We start from the raw sequence: 8,533 nt of genomic DNA, 5'->3' as shown, positions 1-8,533 counted from the left end.
AAAAGAAAGAAAAATTGTTTCATGCAGGCTGGACTGCATTTCTACAATATACGGTCCAGAGGTATAAAGCATCCATCTTAAAGATGGATACAAATAGGTGGTCCATCTAAAAACAAGTGTAACTAACGGTCCAAATGCTTTCTTAATATAATTATTATTTTTAATTTTCAAAAAATACTTTTTTAATATTCATAAAAATCTCTAAAAAATAAAATCAAGTTATATTTAAAAAATATATTTATTATCAAGCTCGCTGGCCGCATAGAAACCGTGTCCAAAAAGAAAAGGGAAAAGTTTATATAAGGCAACCTTAAAATGTAGAATTATATATGCATCTCAAAAATCCATGTTTTAATATTGAAAGACCCTCTAATTGATCATCTCGACATCGAGATGTATGAATATATAAAAAACAAAAGATTTTGAGTCTTAAAAATAGTACATCTTACAATACATTATCTTGACCGTCAATTTTCAAAAATTTCACATGCTTATAGATCTACATGATTTTAACTATTTTTGGAGTTTAAAATTTTGTAATTAGATATGAAAATACATTTTTAGATAATCCTTAGAGCGTTTTACACCAAAATTACATGCTATATAATAAAATTTGGAGACACGCCTTACTTGGATTGTTTAAGATTGCAACCTTATAGAAACCACACCCAAAAGAAGTCTTTCTAAGGTAGTCTTCTACCCAAGAGAGTAAAATACACCCTGGAGAGCACCGCACCCATCTAGAATATCACGCGGAATGGAAATGGCCTATGCTTTTGCCTGTGGGATTAATATATACAGTACGGTCCCGCGTTTACAATATAGACTGACCCACATCTATAAGGGCCCACGCATCCATTATCGTATGTAAGAGAGTTAAGTGGGAGATGTGTTTGGTACTTTCTCTCTCTTTTCTTGTCCCCAAACTATGGGAATGTTTCCAATTTTAAAGAGTGGTTCAAATTTTTGGTACTGGAGCACCTTTTCTCTCTCTAGGATTCTGGGGTTTTCTCTCTCTAGGATTCTAGGTCTTATCACCGTAGTAGATAAGCCAGCAGTTTCTGACCTTTTTTTTTAATTTATTATTTTTTAACATAAGACTTTTTTGGGGATAGGTTTGGTGAGTCGGCCGAAACCAATAAAAATGGGTTTTCCGTTGCGGTTTGTATAGAGCCTAGGCTCTAAACAATCAAATTAGAACCTACCTTCAAATAGGATTGAAAAATGTGATTTTAATGTTGGAAATTTTTGTGATATCTTTAAAATAAAATTTTATATTTATTTATAAAGTTTAAGAATTAAAAAATAGTGTAAATAGACATATCTATGAAAACTTGAAAAATCTTGAAAATTGACAGTAAAAAATACATCACAAAATACACTATTTTTAAAACTTGAGATCCATTTTTTTCTCATGTCCATGCATCTTGATGTCAAGATGATCAATTTGAAGATATTTCGACATCAAAAACAACCTCTTCTAGTGCAATAGGCTCAAATTTGATTGTTTAGAGCCTAGGCTCTATATAAACTTTTCCCTTTCTATAAGGCTTGCGGTTATCGAACTATAAAATTTGGATCGAAAATACATCTTTGAAGTGCATTTCGAAGGCTGGCGGTTATCAAACTATAAACTTTGGATCGAAAATACATCTTTGAAATGCATTTCAAAGGGAGATCGCATAAGAATAGGGTGTGTCATCAAGATGATCAATTAGAGGGTTTTCCAACACCAAATTGGTGTTCCGATGGATTTTTTATGTGCTCTTTAATTCTACAATTTAAAGTTGCAACTTTATATAAACTTTTTTCATTTCTTTTTTTTCCTGTGAAAACAATGTCTCAATAATGTATATAATAAATCAATCGTGGGAATGAAGCAAACTTCCACATCTAAGTCATTGTCACTGTATTTTTCTTTAATAAAAAAATGTGAATAAAGAAGGTATATACATAAACAATTTAGGCCTGGAATCAAACTTAGAAAATTACTTTAACAATCCCATTTTGAAGGAATATTCCTTCAAATTTTGTTGATTAACCTTGCTTTGATGTCACGCCCATGCTAATGATTTAATATCCCATCTATGAAATGATATAATTCCCTGCAATAGTTCATAACCATTTTGTTCCTACAATAAATTCCTATTCCTTTTTTGATGAAATACACCTAGTTATGTATTAGGTAGTAAAGGTATCAAAGGCTTATAAATAGGAAAAATATACAAAGGGATTATTTATTTTTAGCATCAGGTTTCAAATCAAGTGATTCTGAATGAGTCATTGACTAAGTCCAAAGTTAAACAAAAAAATTTCTCAAACTACATGACACAACCCAATTCTATCCAATTTGAAATTAGTTGCCTAGAAGTATTTATAATCTACTCTTAATAAAGATAAAATAGTCTCATAATTTACAATCTTTTATAAACATTGAGTAAGTTAATGGAATACACCATACAAAAGACTGCCTCAAAGAATTGTAAACATCGGCAACCGAAGTTCTACAATGACTCTAGTCATGCTCTTTAGATCGGATGGTGGAGAACTCCTAACTATTTTTTTATTTTTTATGGATAATTTTGACATGAAATTTAGGGTGTGCTGACTTGAGACAACGGCAAGCCTAAAATATATATATATATTTTTTAAAAAACAATAACCGAAATACTCCCAAAATTTGGTTAAGTATGGTGGTTATTTTACAACAAACGTTTTTTTCTTATATTTGTTAAGTGCGTCCCCATCAAAGTGGGAACACACACAGCAAATTTCACGTGAAGAGACATAAAAGTGCATTTATTGAATCGCGGGTGATAAACCATTGGTTCATTGTTTATGTCCATGTTGAAGAAGGGGCTATATAGAGAGAGAGAGAGAGAGAGAGAGATAGATGGCTCAGTCAAGAGAAAGTTAAGAGAGAGGGGACCATTCAAGAGAGAAAAAGAGCGGGGCCCATTCAAGAGAGGGGACCAATGAAGAGAGAGAAAAAGAGAGGGGCCCATTCACATAATTTCTCTCTTGAGAGCACCCCTCACAAACCCTAAATAGTGAAAAAGTTGAAGAGTATTAGGTGGTAACCGTGTCCCTTTGATTGAGGCTTGGGAGAACAGCTAATTTTCAAAGTCAAGAAAGTAAGATTCAATTATTCAAGAGATACGAAGTTTAGAAAACCGGAGACAAAAGATCCAAAAAGGACCCACCCAATCAAGATACCTCCACTAAACACCCTCACTAAAAATAGGGTTGGGTCAGACTTGGGGGCTACTAGTACTACTAAAGAAGGATTTTTTCAAGACAAAAACAGCTGGATTTGGTGAGATACCTTATCCATTTAGGAAAAACACATACAAGGCATATTAATACTACAAAATGTAAGGCATATGGTACTAAAAAAGATTAGAGAAATTTATGTACGGACACTAGTGGGTCAATTATCAAATGGGCTCATGTTTGTCATAAATTACGAGTAGCACCCCCCAACACATTTTTTTATTTTTTCCTCAAGTTACCCCATGTCTGGTAAACTGAACACCGGATAGGTTGGGTTTATATGTTTCAACAAAAAATAGTTGTCAGGTGTTTGAATTATCCAACAGCTCTTTGTATTTTTAAGTTTGTTGTTTAGTGTACATATACCGAACAGGTTCTTGGTTCCTTTTAAGCGAAAAGAGCCCCATTTTATTAATAAAAATATATTTTATGCTCTTGCATGAATGTATTGTTGCTCATAGAAAATAAACCCCAATATTGAGGGGTTTTTTGTTTTATCTAGACGATTAAGGATATTCAATCTTGTAGGAAAATTATTTCTATAAAAAGAGCCAAATACCTGTCCGGTATATTGAACACTAGACAGGCGTCTCTAATCTTCAAAAGTAAAAACCCGCTTTTCGGTATTTCGAACACCGACCAATAAACTTAAACTAAAAAAAACAAAGAACTGTTAGGTAATTCGAATACCGGACAATTGTTTTTCATTTAAATATATAAACCCCACATGTCTGGTGTTCGGTTTACTAGACAGGGGGTAACTTGGAAGAAAAAAAAACACCGTGAGGGGGGGTGCTGCTCATAATTTTGGGCAAATGTGGGCCCATTTGGTAATTGACCACACACAAACCCTCCCCCCCCCCCCCCCAATAGTATATGCACGTAAATTTCTCAAAATATTAATTTGTCTATTGAAAATCGTCCAATCGATCATCTAAACCTCAAAGTGTATAAATATGAAAAGGATTTTAAGTTTAAATACATTATCTAAACCGTTCATTTTCAAATATCAAAGTGTTTATAGATATGTTAGATATGCATTGTTTTTTGAGCTTTAAATTACATAATTAAGGATAGAAATAACATTGTATAAATTTCCATACTAGAACAATATCTTTCAACAAGGTTTGAACATGCATGATTGTTTAAAGTTGACCCCTTATACCCTTCATAACACATGTAATTAATTATGGATGAGGTTTTGTTTGTCTGTCGATGCATACACATATTTAAATATGGTCTATTCTAGAATTCTCTCTTAGCGATGTATTTCAAATCTCAAGCTTTACTTGTTAATAAATTTTACAATATTTTTATCACTATAATTATTTGAAAAAAGTGAATTTTGAATCATATATAGGAAAAAGTTTATATAAGGTTGCAACCTTAAAATGTAGAATTAAAGGTGCACCTTAAAAATTCATCATAAAAAGTTGTTTTGATTTTAGAAAATCCTCCAATTGATCATCTCGATATCGATATCGAGATGTATGAATATGGGAAAAAAAAAAAGATTTTGAGTCCGTGAAATAGTGTATCTTGCAACACATCATCTGGACCGTCAATTTTCAAGATTTTCTTGTGTTTATAGATCTACTTGATTTGAACTTTTTTTAGAGTTTAAACTTATATAAATACAGATGAAAACATATTCTCAAACCATCTTAAGAATTTTTTATATCAAAATTATATATATGATAACGTTTAGAATTGCGCCTTAATTGGATTGTTTAAGGTTGCAACCTTTTATGCAAACCGCAGCCTTATAATGCTCACAAAATTCAAATCCATTAAACTCAAGTGTAGGAATAAGATTTCTCTTCATTAAAACCTCTATACTTTATAACTCATATATCCCAATTTTTTATGCCATAAGCGAAATGGAACTTACTCACTTTCCACTATCAACATCACCTCATCACTTATTATTTTGTTTCCCAACGACTTGTACAAGTTCCCAACCCGGACTCCTTTCGTCACAATTAAATATCCTTTTGACATTTTGATTACTTCACTTTGATCGATGAACTTGCATCCATCCGAATCTAGAGAAGGAAGAGAAATCAAGGTCTTTTCTTAGTTTTGATACATGTCAAACATTTTTAATTGCTCAAATCATTCCATCAAACAATAATAGGCAAACCCAATCTATTCCAGTCACTGTACTAGTTGAGTTATTGCCCATCGACCCCGATCCTCCTTTACATGACTCATGTGAGTCAAAATATGATCTAGGTGGGCACATATGATGGGTGGCTCAAATATCAAGGATTTAATTTTGGTAGAACATAATATTACATGCCACCATCAACACTTCATCTTTAATGAAACCGGATGTCGACTCTTCAACTTGATTTGTTTCATTCTTAGATTCATTTTTCCTTTCATCTCTTGTATTAATATCTTTTGAAGAATTTACCCCCCTCTCTTTTAAAACAATTCTTTCGTATATGACCGAGAGGTCGTTTCGAAAAGCATGTCGCATTAATTTGAAATGTTTAAAGACACATCATGACTCCAAATGAACAATCAAAAGGTGAACACATTCGGGGCCAAATTTGCCCATGTGTTTTATATCACAGAAACACAGGGCTTTTTATATATATTACAAGGAATGGAAGAGTTCCAATGGTTTAATCATCTGTTACAATTTATATCAGTTTAAAACTAGGTTGAATACCCTTGAATCAAGTCTTGAAACGTATACATAAAATCTAGACAAATATACAGAAATAAAACAATACCAAGGGGCAAACACGAGCCCAAATACATGAACTTAAATGCAGGCGTATTATTTGTATGATATACTCCCTATTCAATATCGGGCTTCAAGTGAGTCTAGATTTAGTAGCTTCTCTCTCTCTATCAGATTCTTACATCATAGTTCTGAAAACAACAATATCAGTAGCTTGTTTCTTCACTAACAATGAATGCAATCTCTCTCTCTCTCTCTCTCTCTTTATCACGCAAGATATCACGCAGAGTAGAGAGTGTATGTTTCAATAACAAAATTGAACAAAAAAATATATTGAACCCCTCTCCCATAAGAAATGAGGCTTATGTAATCTTCCATGAGTTGATAATCATCAAAGCTTGTCATTTTTATCCATATGCTGATCACATGTCTTTATCGATAATTATGCAGGTTTATTTAAATTTGAATGCACCCATAGATGGTTTTGTTGATAATTACATGCTTGGTCAATGTTCATCTTAATTGATATTCGAATTCGAACTTGCATCTTTCATAATCCAACAGGATATTGCGTGAGAAAAATTAGGAATTCAATTTCATATTTGTCATCGGTCAAGCTGCTGCAGCACATTTATGTTGTGTCTTCATATTTCTTCCATAGCTTTCTGATGACAAATTCATTAATTATGAAACTTAGAGAGATGATAGAGAACTCGAAGACCAACTCGATAGTCTAAGTCTTGCTTCAAATGGATCACCTATGAGAGAGATAGGGTTTGTCGAAGTGGACCTTTTGTTGTTGGAAATTGTCAACAGGATTAAGAGATTTGTAGGCTCAACCGCTCCTTCCACAAGAATTAATATAATATCACACCTTTTAAAGTGATAGGGCATTGAGTAAGGAATCAAATGGTCCTAGTCCCACGAGAAAATTCCTCCTATATAGAGAAACATCTCAATTTCAGTGATCGAAAATCATCCTGGCACTTGACAGACAACGTATAAGGCTTTTAACTGCCAATGGATACAGTTGATGGGATAAACCCCCTCAAAATGTTGTGGAACATCAGACTAAAGAATATAATGCCTCAAATATGAATCCTTGAAAGTCTTGGCTCAATCGCAAACACTAAATTTGGGGGCGTCTGTCAATGAATACCTTGATCACCATGTATACGGATGCTGAAGTTAAGTCAACTCTGAATGGTGCTCAATTTGTGTAATTCTTGGACTTAGAGGCATATGAGGCCTCATGGTATATCTATCTGCAATGATACACCTCATTATGATATCATATGGTGAGGTTTTCTTATCCTCCGTCTGTCAAACACTTTATTTTTGGCTGACGACGGATTCAAAAGAGACTTATCACATCTCACCAAACTCCTCTAATATCATTTGGAGAGTCATATATGGGCATTTAGGAGTATATGTATCTTAGTGTTTGTCTCAAATTGAGATGCCTTCATGGTCTCTTATCATCAATCATTAGTCACAATGTACATGTGTGATGAGGATGGCCTAATAAGCTTATTATTCCATATCAAATTCCTCCACCTATCACCTAAAGAGGCATATAAGGGCCTTAGGAGTGTATGTATCATATAATTTGTCTTGTATTGAGATGGTTTAAATATCTTCTATCATCAATCGTTAGTCAATGTGATCACTTGATTGACATCAAATTGGAAAGTTTGTCATACCGTATCAAATTCCTTCAATATCCTGTGAAGAGGCATATATGCGCTTTAAGAGTAAATGTATCCTAACATTTGTTTCATATTGAGATTGTCCGACCCTTCTAATTATCATTAGTAGTAAGCCAGAGCATATATGGGTTGATTGGCAAATGGGGCTCAAAGTCATATTGGGGCCTTCATATGACGAGTCCTTGGTATATCATATCTTATATCTTTGCATTAAATCAAGGACATATCTTAGCAAATATCTTCAATAAGCATGCTCATGGAGCTTGCATATCTTATTGATTGTTTATCAAGATATTTATCCAGTGTCCGTTAGAACACTTGTCTTATAATTACACCTTCAATTAATCAAGCGGCTGCTAAAATATACTTAGTCTATATGGTGACTAAAAACACACCCAACACCGGGTTTCCCACAAAACCAACATAGATTCTTGCCATTAGGCCCCCTTGATTCAATCAAAATTTTGAATTACTTTTTGGAATAATTCTTTGATGAATCACCTCGTTCATTAGATCGATCTATTACTACAAGAGCTTCCATCTGTGATTCCATTGAATTTAACTATGCATTCTTTTGAAGTTTATCGGCAAGAAAAGCACTATAAACTAGACCTAAATCAATAGAGTTTTCTTTATTACAACTTAATGTAGTAAAAATGTTATCATAAGATTCTGACAATATACAAAGTTAAGTGAGTGCTTCATCTTCATCCTCCATTCTCTCTCCAATTCTTTCTAGTTAACAATTGATGTTGTTGAATTCATTCAATTATTTATAGATTTTTGCACCCTCTCTCAACCTCAAAGAAAACAATTCGGTTTGTTAGATATTTTGTTTGATACAAATTTTCCCACA

Source organism: Amborella trichopoda, chromosome 11 (genome assembly GCF_054954075.1).
Source record: "Amborella trichopoda isolate Santa Cruz 75 chromosome 11, AtrichopodaSantaCruz75HAP2 v2.0, whole genome shotgun sequence".
In the NCBI taxonomy this organism is placed as follows: domain Eukaryota; kingdom Viridiplantae; phylum Streptophyta; class Magnoliopsida; order Amborellales; family Amborellaceae; genus Amborella; species Amborella trichopoda.
Note: the sequence above shows the minus strand (reverse complement) of the source record.